Below are 17,480 nucleotides of genomic sequence, written 5' to 3'. Positions count from 1 at the left end.
CCTATTTGACGTCCCGAGCAAGAGCGGAGTTGTAATATTTTAAATACACTACCAGTGAGACCATGTCTTTCGCAGAACATGCATATCCTTCAGAGTAGGTACTCAAACAGTCCTCCTTGCATCTCCAGAGATTTAGCGATTCGCAGTACCGTACTGTTCTGCACTATTTGCAGCATAGCTACATCCCAGTTAAAAGAAAAGTATGGAAGAACGTTACAAGTTCTTTCACATTCGTCTGCAGAGTAGAGAGTTAGGTAACTACGTATTATTCGACTTGCTAGACCTATTGATGGCATTATGTCCTAAGAAGTATGATGGACAAGAAAATGGTAAGCATGGTAGTTGCTACTAAGGGATAGAACCACTGGCAGGAGAGCGTACGGGAGATTAGGTCGAATGTGAGTGGCATTGTCGCAGGAGAACTACTTAACATGAGTAAGCAGAGCAGCCACGGGGGGGGGGGGGGGGGGGGGGTGGAATCCTATATCAGGTTAGGGGGAGGGGTCAGAGTAAACTTTTAACTGCAAAAAATGCCTTCAAAAGGAAACCTTAAAAACAATTATGCTATAATTTCGGTGCTGCCGTTAAATAAATGCACGTGTTTTGTGGAAGAACTGCTGTCATTGCTGTAGGACAGTAAGGAGTCAGATACCATATCAAGCAGCCTAAAAAGGGAAAAGAGAAAAGAATTTTTAACGCCAAATTGCCTGTAATTTAGACACTACACTGACTGGATATCGAAGTTACACGGTACTGAATCACATGTACATGTGAGTATAATGTTGCCCAAGAGCCTTTTAACTTCTTTCTCCTACCGGAAATACACAACGGGTCGAAATTTTGTTACAGACGTTTTTGCACTGTTAATAGGCAAGGATTCACATCATAGTGCACGAATTTTGTTTGACCCTGTATATGTTATTCCGATATTACACAATAATTTTCACATTTTCACGTCAGAATAATGAAACACTTAGGAAGGAAATCGTTACATTTTCAACTGATTTTTGAAGCCAAAACACGAAGTTGTGTCGTATTTTACTCATCATTCACCATTCTGCGAGGGGCGTCCAATACGTAATGCAAGACTTTTTTTCTGAAAGCAGGTAATTTTATTCAGGATTCCTACACACCATATTATTCCTCCCTCCTTTAGCTACAAGACCCTATTTTTCAACATTACGGTCGTTCAATGCGGCGGCCTTACGCCACCATACTCGAAGGGCCTCTATGTTCTCATGGTACGACTCTACTGGTCGACGTGCGATAGAGCTTCCTGTTGCGCCAATAACCTCCTCATCGTCCACGTGTCCACGTACTGCTTCCCGCAGATTGCATCCTTCATTGAGCGAAACAGATTGTGACCGGAAAGCGCGAACTCTGGGCAGTAGTGCGGATGAGGGAGAACAGTTCAATGAAGTAACGAGAGCTCCTCTCAGGTGCATATAGGGCCTGTGTTGTGATGGGGAAGGACAAGTTCGTTTATATTCTTGTGGCGACGAACACGTTGAAATCGTTTCTCCATTGTACTGAGGGTAGCACAATACACGAGGGAGGACATCAAACAGAATAACCCTTCAGAGTCCCAGGAGACCAATGCCATAACTTTACGGACATAGGGTGTGGCTTTGAACTTATCCTTCAGAGGTAGTGTGGTGCCACTCCATGGACTGCTGTTTTGTTTTCAGTTCGAAGTGATGAAGCCATGTTTCACCGCCTGTGACGACGTACGACAAAAAATTGTCGCGATCAGCCTCATTATGCACATGCAATTCTGCATAGATTGTCCTTCGCTGCTCTTTATGGTCTTCTGTTAGGCGGCGAGGAACCCAGACTTGGTACGCAGTGGTAAGGAGAGATGGGCTGCAACTGTCGTCGCAGGAAAACTGGACAGGAGCAGAAATAACTGACAAGGGGAGGCCGCCAATTGTGAAATTCAGATTCGATTCATACTGCGCATAATAAAAGCTCATGGCCAGAGGTGTAATGTGGCAAAGCACCAAGATGCACTTCTCAACCGTTGTCGAGAAAATCGACAGTTAAAGGAAACCGTTGCTGCGAAATACTCTCTACGATTAACGATTTTCTACAGCGTCGTGGCGCAGCGGTAAGCGCTCGGGTTCGTAATCCAAAGGTCCCGGGATCGAATCTCGCGCCATACAATTTTTTTTTATTATTAGGTTTTTGTAATTTTTATATATATATATATATATATATATATATATATATATATATATATATATATATATACTATTAATGAATTGCTTATGCATGTTGGTGAAGGCGGATCGCTCTCCAATTGTACCGCCTCCATTTTTCCGTTTGTTTAACAGGGTGTACCAAAGCTCTCACGTCCGCACTGATTTTCGACGATGTTATAAGTTGCGCTAGGGACCGCATCTACCTTCTTTCGAAGTCAGCAGGCAACTACGCTGTTGTGCGGCGGCTCCTTTCGGCCCATTCAACATCTGTCCTTCAAGTGTGACGAGCGAGTAACGGAGTTTATATTTCATACCTACCACAGCAAATTTGTGTTCGTGGGGTCTCTATTCTAATTCGAACGTTTGACTTACGCTATACGTATTCGTTTCGGAATATCGTTTCTACGTCTTCCGTTAACTATACATGGTTAACATTATGAAGACAATTAATAACATTTGTGAAATACAACTTTGTTTGAGGAAAACATAATGATGTTCGAAGTCGCCAGTTTTTCCACGACAAACGACTTTCAACAACTTATTATATGCGTAATTGTTGCAACTGATTGCCGGGAACTTTATTAAAAAAAAAGGTTGCATGGCGCGAGATTCGATCTGGTGACCTTTGGGTTACGAACCCGAGCGCTTACCGCTCCGCCACGACGCTGTAGAAAATTATTAATCGTAGAGAGTATTTCACCGCAACGGTTTCTTTTAACTAGATTTTCTCGACAACGGCTGAGAAGTGCATCTTGGTGCTTTGCCACATTACACCTCTGGCCATGAGCTTTTATTATGCGCAGTATGAATCTAATCTGAATTTCACAATTGGCGGCCTCCCCTTGTGAGAGCAAGTGACTCTCAGTAAACAGAAGATTTACTTGTATTTCTCATTACAAATAATCAGCAAAAACTGAGTCCAGCTATTGTAACACGAACAATGCAGTTGGAGCAGCGGGTAGGCGCCTTCTGCATAGCGTCACTTGAAGAAGTGTCTGCGAGCACGAGGTGGCCAGTCATTGTATTGCGCCGGCAGAGGGCGCTCGAAGTACAGAGCCGATGGAGTTGTGGCCCAGTGGGAACGCAACACTGAGTGCGCCAGGTCCCACGTGGACGCCGTCAGCGTCCAACGAAAAAAATGTAGTTCTGTTGCTATGACTCCCATGGGGTGTTACCGAATACCACACACCTCTGAGTACCGCAAATGGTGGATGAGTGTGTCAGTACTACCACGAGAGATGTCCAGTTGTGCAGCGAGGTGTCTGAAAGTAATCCGTCAGTCACTGGAATGAGGCTGTCCACACGTTCAGAGTCACAGCTGTGTGCCACCTTTTTGCGATGATGACAGACGCGTTTCCCGACGACTCACTGTGCTTTGTTCACTGCCAGGTCTCTATAGACATTCAGCAGAGGCCTATGAATATCTGCGATGCTGTGGTTTTCCGCCAAAAGAAACTCAGTCACAGCTCTCTGCTTGGATCGCACCTTCGTTGCAGACGCCAATTTGAAGACTACTTACAGCGCTGTCAGCTATCGGAAATTTATGAAACTATAACGCGCAGAAATCCGAATATTCTACAATATCGCACAACAAATTATGAATTTTTTCAACCGAAACTGACCGAGAAACAAATATGTGTAGTATTACTTACTGAACACCCTTCTATTTCCACCATGTTCTATACCCCCCCAAAAAAAAAAAAATGTTCAAATGTGTGTAAAATCTTATGGGACTTAACTGCTAAGGTCATCAGTCCCTAAGCTTACCCACTACTTAACATAAATTATCCTAAGGACACACAGCCATGCCTGAGGTAGGACTCGAACCTCCGCCTTAGTCCGCTCGGGTTGTATACCCCTTCTTCTGCAGAAAATATCTGTTCAAAGTACTTAGATCTATTACAAATTGAAAAAAGCATGTTAAGTGCCTCAGATGATGAATCATTGGCCAATGCTTCCTAATGAAGGATTCAAGCAGCATCCTGTAGCCGAATTGCTTGGTGACTTATGAGTCCGATGCGACACCCCACTTGCTGATCAAATATCTGCAAGTGTAAAACACCCCGAAAGAGGGATATGTAAGTGGTCGTTTCACAAAGAAGGTGTTGAGCGGAGCTCCACAGTGGAGCTTTTTGCCTCTAAGTGCTGCAGTCTTTGACCAGGTGCTCCCTTTGCCTCAGTTAATATTAATTGTGCTCATACCGTGCATCGCAGGTATTTCGGAAGGTACTCTCACTAAATAGTGTGCGTCGTGAAGCATTGGAGTGGTCCATACAAGTAAGCGCCATTAAAATTGCTACTCAAAGAGGAAATGCAGATGATAAAAGGGTATTCATTGGACAAATACATTATACTAGAACTGACATGTGATTACAATTTCAGACAATTTGGGTGCATACATCCTGAGAAATCATTAGCCAGAACACCCACCTCTGGCCGTAATAACGGCCTTGATACGCCTGGGCATTGAGTCAAACAGAGCTTGGATGGCGTGTATAGGAACAGCTGCCCATGCAGCTTCAACACGATACCACAGTTCATCAAGAGTAGTGACTGGCGTATTGTGACGAGCCAATTGCTCGGCCACCATTGACCAAACGTTTTCAGTTGGTGAGGGATCTGGAAAACGTGCTGGCCAGGGATGCAGTCGAACATTTTCTGTATCCAGAAAGGCCCGTACAGGACCTGCAACATACGGTCGTGCAGTATCCTGCTGAAATGTAGGGTTTCGCAGGGATCGAATGAGGGGTAGAGCCACGGGTCGTAACACATCTGAAATGTAACGTTCACTGTTCAAAGTGCCGTCAATGCGAACAAGAGGTGACTGAGACGTGTAATCAATGGCACCGCACACCGTCAGGCCGGGTGATACGCCAGTATGGCAATGACGAATACACGCTTCCAATGTGCGTTCACCGCGATGTCGCCAAACTCGGGTGCGACCATCGTGATGCTGTAAACAGAACCTGGATTCATCCGAAAAAATGACGGTTTGCCGTTCGTGCACCCAGATTCGTCGTTGAATACACCATCGCTGGCGCTCCTGCCTGTGATGCAGCGTCAAGGGTAATCGCAGCCATGGTCTCCGAGCTGATAGTCCATGCTGCTGCAAACGTCGTCGAATTGATCGTGCAGACGGTTGTTGTCTTGCAAACGTTCCCATCTGTTGACTCAGGGATCGAGACGTGGCTGCACGATCTGTTACACCCATGCGAATAAGATGCCTGTCATCTCGACTGCTAGTGATACGAGGCCGTTGGGATCCAGCACGGCGTTCCGTATTACCCTCCTGAACCCACCGATTCCATATTCTGCTAACAGTCATTGGATCTCGATCATCGCGAGCAGCAATGTAGCGATACGAAAAGCCCTAATCGCGATAGGCTACAATCCGACCTTTATCGAAGTCGGAAACGTGATGGTACGCATTTCTTCTCCTTACACGAGGCATCACAACAACGTTTCACCAGGCAACGCCGGTCAACTGCTGTTTGAGTATGAGAAATCGGTTGGAAACTTTCCCATGTCAGCACGTTGTAGGTGTCGCCACCGGCGCCAACCTTGTCTGAATGCTCTGAAAAGCTCATCATTTGCATGTCACAGTATCATCTTCCTGTCGGTTAAATATCGCGTCTGTAGCACGTCATCTTCGTGGTATAGCAATTTTAATGGCCAGTAGTGTAATTGCCGCGCAGGGTAGCCACGTGGTCTTGGGCGGCTTGACTTGTTTCGCGGGGCTCGTCCCGTCGGAGGTTCGATCCCTTCCTCGGGCATGGGTGTTTGTGTTGTCCTTAGCGTAAGTTAGATTGAGTAGCATGTAAGACTAGGCACCGATGACCTCAGCAGTTTGGTCCCGTAGGAACTTACCACCAACAGCACCACCTCTTATTATCCAGAGAATCTTCTGACAGTAGCAATGCGCGGTAGCAGACACTGTACATTTCAAGAGGCAGACATAGAATTTTATGGTAGGCAAATCTGTGTGTGCATGCGCAATAATCACAGTCTTCTTCACACTCGCAGACATAGAGGTGAGCTCGCAAGCAGTACCAAACTCTACCCACAAATCTTTAAAGGCTGTCTCGAGAAGGTGCCACTAATATTGTACCGTTAGCGTATAGGACTTGCTTCAGCGTAGCCACACACGCTCCAGACCGACAAATGAGCGAGCCTTTTTAAGTTTTACATCCCTCACGTGCGACAGGCTTAACACTGCGAGAGCGACGTAGAAGCACGGTGGAAGGCGACTTCGGTTCGGCGCTGTGCGAACAGCAGGTGTCGCGTAGCGGCGCTCGTCTTCCGCGCCCGCACGGAGGCCTCGTGTCCCGTCTCAGCGATCGATGCAGGTGGAGGACGCAGAGCGGCGCTTGCAGCCGTGGCACTCGGGAAAACCGCGGTGGCAACGCGTCCTCTAGCAGAGGGGGGGGGGGGGGGGGGGACGAGGGGGGAGGGGCGTTCAGCACCCCGCAGCTTACCTCTGCTTCCACCGCACACCTGGTATCTGGTCCTCTCACTTCTCAACAGATACACATTCAACAGCACCAGTTTCATTAATTCATTCATGTTAACGGTTGCTGAGTTCAGCAACTGAGGACTGAATTACTTGAACAATTTTTCAATCTAAAGACTGAGTTAAAATACAAAGTAGTCAGAGACAGCCCAATAATTTGCATGTTTGTTGACTTTAAAAAGGCATATGACTGGATTAACCGACAAGCATTTCTTGATATCCTTGAAGAACAAGGGCTAGATCCGAAAACCCGTAACCTCATCGAAGAAACACTGACCGATATTAACTCAAAGGAGAAATTGATGCGTGAAGCATCCGAGCCCTTGATGATCAAAATTGGCGTCCTACAAGGTGATGGTCTGTCTCCTCTCCTATTCAACGTTGTGCTGGACAAGGACATCCGCGAAGGGAAAAGGAATTGAAGAATAAAAGCTTCTGGAAACCTATACAGATGGGGCGAGACAAGGATGACATAAGAATTTCATGTTTAGCTTTTGCTGACGACTTAGCCTTACTAGCAGATGATGAGATAACAGCAATCGAACAGGTTGAAACCTATAAGGAACGTGCAGAGAAAGTTCGTCTGCAAATATCTTTTCTAAAGTCTGAGTTCATCGCCACAAAACTGACACCCAAAACTTGACTACAAAATACGGTCATATCAATAGAGTCCCATATTTTACATACTTAGAAGTCCTTGAGCTTTTGGGGCGAGAGAAAATAGCACAAAACATTCCCCTCCAAAAACTAAAGAGAGCCTATGGAAGAACCTACAAGGTGTACAATAAAAAAGATTGTCCACAAACACTAAATTTAGGCACTATAATACAGTATTAAAACCTGAAGCCCTGTATGCCAGTGAAACCCTGACATCGCACTTAAAAGGGGACCTAGAAAATTTATTAAAGGAAGAATGTAAACTTATCAAAAAGATACTAGGGCAAAGGAAACAGAAGGGTGCTATAAACTACAATTGCGTCAAAGAACTGAGAAATTGTCCAACCTTACAGCAGACATTAGAAAAAGGTGATTAAAATTTTATGGGATTTTATAGGATTCCCAAAACAAGACTTAAGCACAAAATCCTTAAATGCATAGAAGGACTTAAGACTATACCTTGGATACAAGAGGTCAAAAAGAACCGACAAAAAAGATCAGATAAATTATTGAGATATTTTGGACAGAAAGGTATTTAAACAGGAAGCTGACAGATGGAAGCTCTGAAGATAGCAGGAACAAATTAGACGGAGGAAAGGAAGAGAGCCCATGCAGAAGAAATGAGGGCAGTGAGGAAAAAAGGAAAAGAATCAGAAAGCTTTGCGTGATCCAACAGGGTCTAATCGAATATATATATATATATATATATATATATATATATATATATATATATATATATATATATATATATATATACCATTGTGTTCGATTAGACCGTGTTGGGGATATATCTATGTTCGATTAGGATAGAAAAGGATAGTTATTATTTGCATAATATTTACCATGAAAAATCGGATTGTTCTCTACAACTTGGGAAGTAATTTCCCATTACAGCTTATTCCTGCAGGTAGGATCTAACTCACCACCAGCCGGTTTTCCTGGTTTCTGTGCGGGTACTGTTCGACCCACCATGAGACATTTTCCCGGTATACGTCCAAGTACGGTACGACTCACCGTGCGAACCCATTTCCCCGGTATTCATGCAGGTAGATTAGAGACAACAGAAACAGCTGCTTTTACACCGCCGAGTTTCGGTTGGTAAGGAAGAAAGGGAACGTGTTGAGAAACCCAGAAATACTCCATTCGTGGGGCAGCCACAAAGGTAGGTGCTTACCTACGCTCCAAGGCGTCTCATTTTACTATTTGTGTATCTTTTCAGGTGGTCCATATTTACTATCCATGCTAGATGATATTCTACTGGATCAAAGTTGTCTCTTGGAAGAATTTTTTACCGGTGAAAATAGGTGATCAATACTTGCTGAGATCTATAGCTCAGAATTCTACAGAGAGGATTATTGGGGAGGCGTACAGACAACGTCGACAATGACGGAGAAGACGAGCTAGCGACGAAGAGAGTGCTAGGTTCCATTCGAGCGGGGATCAGAGATGTCATCATCGTTGATTCTCACAAGCTATTCTGAGATGAATAAAATCGAACCAGATGTACACAAATGTGGATAACGCGTTCCTTACACCGGCATACTAGCCCACAGTTTTGGTAGGCTAGTTTTAAGGTAATACTCTCCGATTAGAACACATAAAAATCCGTGCATAAGACCCGTTATATCTCAGTCGCGTCAGGAATTTTTCTCGCTCTGAATGGTGCCATGCAGTGCTAACAGAGTGACTTCCAGTCGGAAGGAAGCCAGATCAAATTTCCATCCAGCCATTCAGTTTCGTTTTTCTGTGAACTTCTGAAATCGGTGAACCCCAATGCTGCAGTGGTTCTTTTATAGGGGCATCACGTAGACATAGCGACGAAGATATAAGAAGCAGAATAGTATGGGGAAAGAGGACATTCCCCGCTAAAAGACGTCTGCTAGAATCAAACATATAACCTAATTTGACGATCAGTTTTTTTGGAAAGTATGGAGCACAGCCGATTTCCTGCCCCAAGCGAAGCTTGTGCTTGGTCACTAATGACCTCACTGCCGATGGACGCTAAATCCTAGTCTTCCTTCTTTTTTACTTCCCCCATGAGTGTAGTCACACGCTGACGTTTACAAGTCAGTTTCTGCAAAGAATCAGTGGACTCTTCCAAGTAAGTAACAGAGACTGAAGTTGCAAAATGGTTCAAATGGCTCTGAGCACTATGGGACTCAACTGCTGAGGTCATAAGTCCCCTAGAACTTAGAAATACTTAAACCTAACTAACCTAAGGACAACACACACATCCATGCCCGAGGCAGGATTCGAACCTGCGACCGTAGCGGTCGCGCGGTTCCAGACTGTAGCGCCAGAACCGCTCGGCCACCAGCGGCCGGCACTGAAGTTGCAGGAACTGTAATTGAATTACAAAGTATCCAGGCCTTTTTCTACTATTCTGAAATTCAGAACAATTCGTCCCCATAGGTATTGGGAAGGAGTCGTAAAGTTACTACCATTTTTTGTATTTGTCGTCAGCGTTCTGACTGGTTTTCAGTGATCTGCACAACCTCCTCTCCTGTGTCAATCTCTTCATCTCAGAGTGGCACATCCAACAAAAGTCCTCGATAATTCCGTGGATATATTCCACTTTCTCCCTTTTCCTGTAGCTTGCCCTAGCTCCCTGGTATTTTGGCATATATGCTATCATTTTTCCTCTTCTTCTAGTCAGAGTCTCCTAAATACTCCTTTTCAATTAGATTCTTTACCACTTAAATTTCAGCATAACTCAGCAGATCAGACGCTTGGATTTTCTTCTTCTCCGGCGGTCTCATAATCTTGTCCATTATAATTATTCGGGCGGTTATGCCGTGGTCGGTTGATAAATTCTGTGTCAATTCCCAACGTTTTGTCCCCGTCTGTGGAGGACATCCTGAAGACGGTCTGTAGCTCGATGGAAGGTCCAACACACCCTCTGGCTCGCTACTGACTGCACTCCCTTCTTCTGGAGTCCTTCCAGGCGTCGCACTTCTCTTGACATCTCCTCCCTGTAGAGGCGTCTGATACTAAAATGTAGACTTTCACGGCCGGAAATGTCATGTCCATTACAATTATCCGGGCTGTTATGCCGTGGTCGGTTGATGAATTCTGTGTCAATTCCCAACGTTTCGTCCCTGTCTGCGGAGAACATCTTCAAGGGGGTCTGTAGCTCGATTGAAGGTCCAACGCACCCACTGGCTCGCTACTGACTGCTGCTAAATTCCGTGTCCGCGCGCTCCCGTGCCGAGGCGTGACGTCACGTGTTTTGAAAACGTCAGTGCAATTGGCCGTGACGTACAGGATACTGCAAAATCTAAGGTTATCCTGCCGTTCGTTAAAAATGTAACGGAAAGAATAGGGAGGACCTTGACGAAGCGGAATATTATCGTAATTTACAAGCCCACCAGGAAGACACATGAATACTTTAAGCCTGCCAAGGACGCTCGCAAACCATTGGAAAAAGCTGGAGTGTATAGGATCCCATGCAGCTGTGGAGATGTTTATGTGGGTACCACGAAAAGAACTGTTTCAAAATGTTTGGAAGAGCACAAGGGAAAATGTAGAAGAGGAGAAACGGAACGATCAGCTGTTGCAGAACATGCTTTCCAGCCAGGTGACCACCATATTCGTCTTGAGGAGACGCAAGTAGTAGCGGTCACAAGCGGATATTACGAAAGGCTCTACAGGAAGGCAATCGAAATCGCCAAACACCCTACTAATTTCAATCGGAAGGAGGAGGGCTTGAAATTAAACGGTATATGGATGCCGGTGTTGAAGATGATATGTACCACCCGTCAATCACTGGGTGATGGCAACGCCGATCGACGGCAGCGGACAGCGGCCAATTGCACTGACGTTTCCAAAACACGTGACGTCACGCATAGGCGCGGGAGTGCGCGGGCACGGAATTTAGTGTCATTCAGTAGCGAACCGGTGGGTGTGTTGGACCTTCCACCGAGCTACAGACCCCCCTTGAAGATGTCCTCCGCAGACGGGGCGAAACGTTGGCAATTGACACCGAATTCATCAACCGACCCCGGCATAACAGCCCGGATAATTATAATGGACATGACATTTCCGGCCGTGAAAGTCTACATTTTAGTATCAGTGGTCTCATAATCTGCACAACCCATGATTCATTTCCATATAATGCTGTGCTCCAGAGCTACATTCCGAAAACACTGATCGTCAAATTAGGTTATATATTTGATTCTAGCAGACGTCTTTTAGCGGTGCATGTCCTCTTTCCCCATACCATTCTGCTTATTATATCTTTGTCGCTATGTCTACGTGATGCGTTATTTTGCTTTCAAGTAAGCATAATAGCCTTCAGTTTTTCCAGTTTTTATACAGGGTGATTCAAAAAGAATACCACAACTTTAAAAATGTGTATTTAATGAAAGAAACATAATATAACCTTCTGTTATACATCATTACAAAGAGTATTTAAAAAGGTTTTTTTTTCACTCGAAAACAAGTTCAGAGATGTTCAATATGGCCCCCTCCAGACACACGAGCAATATCAACTCGATACTCCAACTCGTTCCACACTCTCTGTAGCATATCAGGCGTAACAGTTTGGATAGCTGCTGTTATTTCTCGTTTCAAATCATCAATGGTGGCTGGGAGAGGTGGCCGAAACACCATATCCTTAACATACCCCCATAAGAGAAAATCGCAGTGTGTAAGATCAGGGCTTCTTGGAGGCCAGTGATGAAGTGCTCTGTCACGGGCTGCCTGGCGGCCGATCCATCGCCTCGGGTAGTTGAACCAATTTCAGACGATAAGGTTTCATAACCAACCTTTTTCGTAGGACTCTCCATACAGTTGATTGTGGAATTTGCAGCTCTCTGCTAGCTCTGCGAGTCGATTTTCCTGGGCTGCGAACAAATGCTTGCTGGATGCGTGCTACATTTTCATCACTCGTTCTCGGCCATCCAGAACTTTTCACTTTGCACAAACACCCATTCTCTGTAAACTGTTTATACCAACGTTTAATACACCACCTATCAGGAGGTTTAACACCATACTTCGTTCGAAATGCACGCTGAACAACTGTCGTCGATTCACTTCTGCCGTACTCAATAACACAAAAAGCTTTCCGTTGAGCGGTCGCCATCTTAGCATCAACTGACACTGACGCCTAGTCAACAGCGCCTCAAGCGAACAAATTTACAACTAAATGAAACTTTATAGCTCCCTTAATTCGCCGACAGATAGTGCTTAGCTCTGCCTTTTGTCGTTGCAGAGTTTTAAATTCCTAAAGTTGTGGTATTCTTTTTGAATCACCCTGTATTATGTTTATAGCTAATCCTACTTCTGCTACCCCTCTCTGCTTTATTCCTCCTTTCGTCTATCCTCTATATTCTGCTTTCATTAGAATAATTTCAAAGAGATTCTGTAACTGTTACTGAATCTCATTGAGGATAAATGTGTTACCGGCTGATCTTATCGTGGACACACTTTTAATGAAAATTGTAATCCCAATCTTTGCGCTTTCTTTTATTTACGTCAATGCTTCTTCGATGTACAGGTTGAACAGTGGGGAAGAAAGCTGGACTCCTGCGCCGTACCACACCCTTTGTAATCCTAGCACTTCTCTCTTCCTCTTCCATTATTATTGTCATTATTTGTTTACCTGTGTTATTCGGAGGTGCCTTGACAGCTGAGGATTACGTAAACGTTATTACGGAGCTCTGGCATCCCATCATGCTTGATGTCTTCCCCAAAAGCAATGGTATCTTCCTGCAGGATAACTGGCTACGTCAAAAGGTCAATATCATGCTACATGGTTGGAGGAGCATGATAGTGAGCTCATGTTCATGTACTGCGCATTAAATTCACCTGATCTGAACCCTGTGGGGCATACTTTTGGCGCTTTCAGGCGCCAACTCAGCTCCCACAAACCAACGACCCGTAATGCACGGGAAATGCATACCTGTGCGTAGAAATATGGTGCCATATACCTCCGGAAATCTAGCAAGGACTTGTCGAATGCGGTTGTAGGCGCTACAGTCCGTAATCGCGCGACCGCTACGGTCGCAGGTTCGAATCCTGCCTCGGGCATGAATGTGTGTGAGGTCCTTAGGTTAGTTTGGTTTAAGTAGTTCTAAGCTCTAGCGGACTGATGACCTCAGAAATTAAGTCCCATAATGCTCAGAGGCATTTGAACCATTTTAGAACTTGTCGAATGCATGCCACCGAAGCTCGCTGATGTGTTTCATTCCAAAGGCCGACCAACACGCTATTAAGCGGCGGACATAATATCTTGCTTCATAGTCGTGTGCTGCAACGTAGCCTCCACGTATTGTCATTTGCAAGAGTACGGATGCAGGTGCAGACAACTGTTGTGCCGGAGAAAGATATCAGTGGCTATGGAAAATTTTCTTAAAGTCTTCTCCAACGAGGGCTAAGCCAAGTCAAACCGGGTCAGCGTGAGAAGCGATACTCCAAATAACGTGGCACACACCTGAAGCTGTTGTTTTACCTTGCTCGAGAGAGAAGCCCGAAGCGTTAATTTAGCAACGTGACGTCACTGAGGTGGGATCATGTCGTCATTCTGTACAGCACAGCAGAATGCTACAAGAACGACAGACGTTCCACGAGAACACCTTTCAGCCCACAGACATAGTGTAAAAGCACAAAGCTGAAGAACTGAAAGCCACCACTGTGACACCGAGGTGCAGCGAAGAATTCTGGAGAGCCCAGAAAACGAGAACACGTACTACCATTCTCGGCAAGACAACAGCACTGCCTCGGATGGACAGCAGTAACACCTGGGCTTCCAGTTACAGTGAGCCAGGTATGATTGGGACCTGCGGTGTGCTGCCAACCATTCGTCTGATGAATTCTACCTTTCAGCGTGCTGCCTGCCTAGTCTGCCGAACCTGGTCAAGGTCTCGTCCTCTGATGTGACGTCTTGTTTACTTTTACCTCCGGCTAGCTGAGAATCGAACTAATAGTGTCTGGTGCTCTGTCAACCTCTCGCGGTACCTAGGAGGTGTGCTAGATGATGATGATCGGCGGACGACGGCAAGGTCTTCAGCGCCCGCTCAGTAACAGATTGAGACAGTACGATAAAACAGAACGTAAAACACAGGTAACAAGATTGGAAAAATATGTGCCTACCCACACCGAAACGTGGGACGAAGCATGCCGTCAGTAGTAAAACATGGACAACACAAGAAGAAAGTGGTTCAAAATGGTTCAAATGGCTCTGAGCACTATGGGACTCAACTGCTGAGGTCATTAGTCCCCTAGAACTTAGAACTAGTTAAACCTAACTAACCTAAGGACATCACAAACATCCATGCCGGAGGCAGGATTCGAACCTGCGACCGTAGCGGCATTGCGGTTCCAGACTGCAGCGCCTTTAACCGCACGGCCACTTCGGCCGGCGAAGAAAGTGGTAGAGGGAGCTAAAACAATATAGGAAGTGGATGGCTGACCTCAAGGAAAAAAGGGAGGAGCCAGCAATGCACTAGGTTGTTGCTCCCGACTTGCATCTCTGAGGAGACACCAGCGTTTAGGGCTCTCTGGTGGAGGTTGTGCTCTAATTCTGCACTGTCATCTACATTCCGTGCAGAGCTGCTGGAGCTTGCTAGAGTGCCCTAGCAACAAGAAGTCGACGATCTGGTTATTGACGTCACTGTACGACTACACCTCCCGCCCACTATCGTGCACGACAACAAGCTGTTACTTGAACGGCAGTGGCAGAGGTAACTGCCGCGAGAATCTGGTGAGTTGCACGAGTCAGTTTCTTCCGAGCCTGTGTGCAGCGTCCACTGCCCTCGAGGAGATAATTCAATTGCTACACTGAAATCGAATAATTATATACACTACTGGCCATTAAAATTGCTACACCACGAAGATGATGTGCTACAGACGCGAAATTTAACCGGCGGGCCTATTAGTTATAGGGAGCTCCAACGTTAGGCGGGTTATGGAGCCCCTCAGGAAAATAGCGGGTAGGTCGGGGAAGAATGCCAGTGTGCACTCGGTGTGCTTGCCGGGGGGTCTCGTCCGTAATGTGGAGGAGGCCCTTCCGGCAGCTATTGAACGCACTGGGTGTGACCGGCTGCAGATAGTAGCACATGTCGGAACGAATGACGCCTGCCGCTTGGGTTCTGAGGCCATCCTTGGTTCCTTCCGGCGGCTGGCTGATTTGGTGAAGACAACCAGCATCGCACGCGGAGTGCAAGCTGAGCTTAATATCTGCAGCATAGTGCCCAGAGTCGATCGCGGTCCTCTGGTTTGGAGCCGTGTGGAGGGTCTAAACCAGAGGCTCAGACGACTCTGCGACTATAATGGTTGCAAATTCATCGACCTCCGTTATTGGGTGGAGAACTGTAGGGCCCCCCTAGACAGGTCAGGCGTGCACTACACACCGGAAGCAGCTACTAGGGTAGCAGAGTACGTGTGGCGTGCACACGGGGGTTTTTTAGGTTAGAGGGACCCCCCCTTGGGCGAAACGATAAAATACCTGACGGCTTACCAGAGAGAACATCAGCATCTTTGATAAAGAACGTCCGTCCTCAGAGACCAAAAACAGGAAAAGTTAACGTAATATTGGTAAACTGCAGGAGTATCCAGGGCAAGGTTCCTGAATTAGTATCGCTTATTGAAGGAAATAGTGCGCATATAGTATTAGGAACGGAAAGTTGGTTAAAACCGGAAGTGAACAGTAACGAAATCCTAGACACAGAATGGAATATATACCGCAAGGATAGCATAAACGCCAATGGTGGAGGAGTATTTATAGCAGTAAAGAATTCAATAATATCCAGTGAAGTTATTAGCGAATGCGAATGTGAAATAATCTGGGTTAAGTTAAGTATCAAAGGTGGGTCAGATATGATAGTCGGATGCTTCTATAGACCACCTGCATCAGCAACCGTAGTAGTTGAGCGCCTCAGAGAGAACCTGCAGAACGTCGTGAAGAAGTTTCGTGATCATACTATTGTAATAGGGGGAGACTTCAATCTACCAGGTATAGAATGGGATAGTCACACAATCAGAACTGGAGCCAGGGACAGAGACTCTTGTGACATTATCCTGACTGCCTTGTCCGAGAATTACTTCGAGCAGATAGTTAGAGAACCAACTCGTGAAGCTAACGTTTTCGACATCATAGCAACAAATAGACCGGAACTTTTCGACTCCGTGAATGTAGAAGAGGGTATCAGTGATCATAAGTCAGTGGTTGCATCAATGACTACAAGTGTAATAAGAAATGCCAAGAAAGGAAGGAAAATATATTTGCTTAACAAGAGTGATAGGGCACAAATCGCAGAATATCTGAGTGACCACCATCAAACGTTCATTTCTGAGGAAGAGGATGTGGAACAAAAATGGAAAAAATTCAGAAACATCGTCCAGTACGCCTTAGATAAGTTCGTACCGACTAAGGTCCAAAGCGAGGGGAAAGATCCACCGTGGTATAACAATCATGTACGAAAGGTACTACGGAAACAAAGAAAGCTTCATCATAGGTTTAAGAGTAGTCGAATCATAGCTGATAAGGAAAAGCTGAACGAAGCGAAAAAGAGCGTAAAGAGAGCAATGAGAGAAGCATTCAACGAATTCGAACATAAAACATTGGCAAACAATCTAAACAAGAACCCTAAAAAGTTTTGGTCATATGTAAAATCGGTAAGCGGATCTAAATCCCCTATTCAGTCACTCGTTGACCACGATGGCACCGAAACAGAGGACGACCGAAGAAAGGCAGAAATACTGAATTCAGTGTTCCGAAACTGTTTCACTGCGAAAAATCGTAACACGGTCCCTGACTTCAGCCGTCGCACGGACGCCAAAATGGAAAATATTGAAATAAACGATATCGGAATTGAAAAACAACTGCTATCACTTAGTAGCGGAAAAGCATCCGGACCAGACGAGATACCCGTAAGATTCTACAGTGATTATGCTAAAGAACTTGTCCCCTTTCTATCAGCAATTTATCGTAGATCTCTGGAAGAACGTAAAGTACCTAGCGACTGGAAGAAAGCGCAGGTCGTTCCCATTTTCAAGAAGGGTCATAAATCAATGCGAATAATTATAGGCCTATTTCGCTTACGTCAATCTGTTGTAGAATAATGGAACATGTTTTATGTTCTCGTATTATGACGTTCTTAGATAATACAAAT

Source organism: Schistocerca nitens, chromosome 5 (assembly GCF_023898315.1).
Source record: "Schistocerca nitens isolate TAMUIC-IGC-003100 chromosome 5, iqSchNite1.1, whole genome shotgun sequence".
Classification (NCBI taxonomy): domain Eukaryota; kingdom Metazoa; phylum Arthropoda; class Insecta; order Orthoptera; family Acrididae; genus Schistocerca; species Schistocerca nitens.
The sequence above is the reverse complement of the archived record's forward strand: the minus strand, read 5'-3'. Positions refer to the sequence as shown.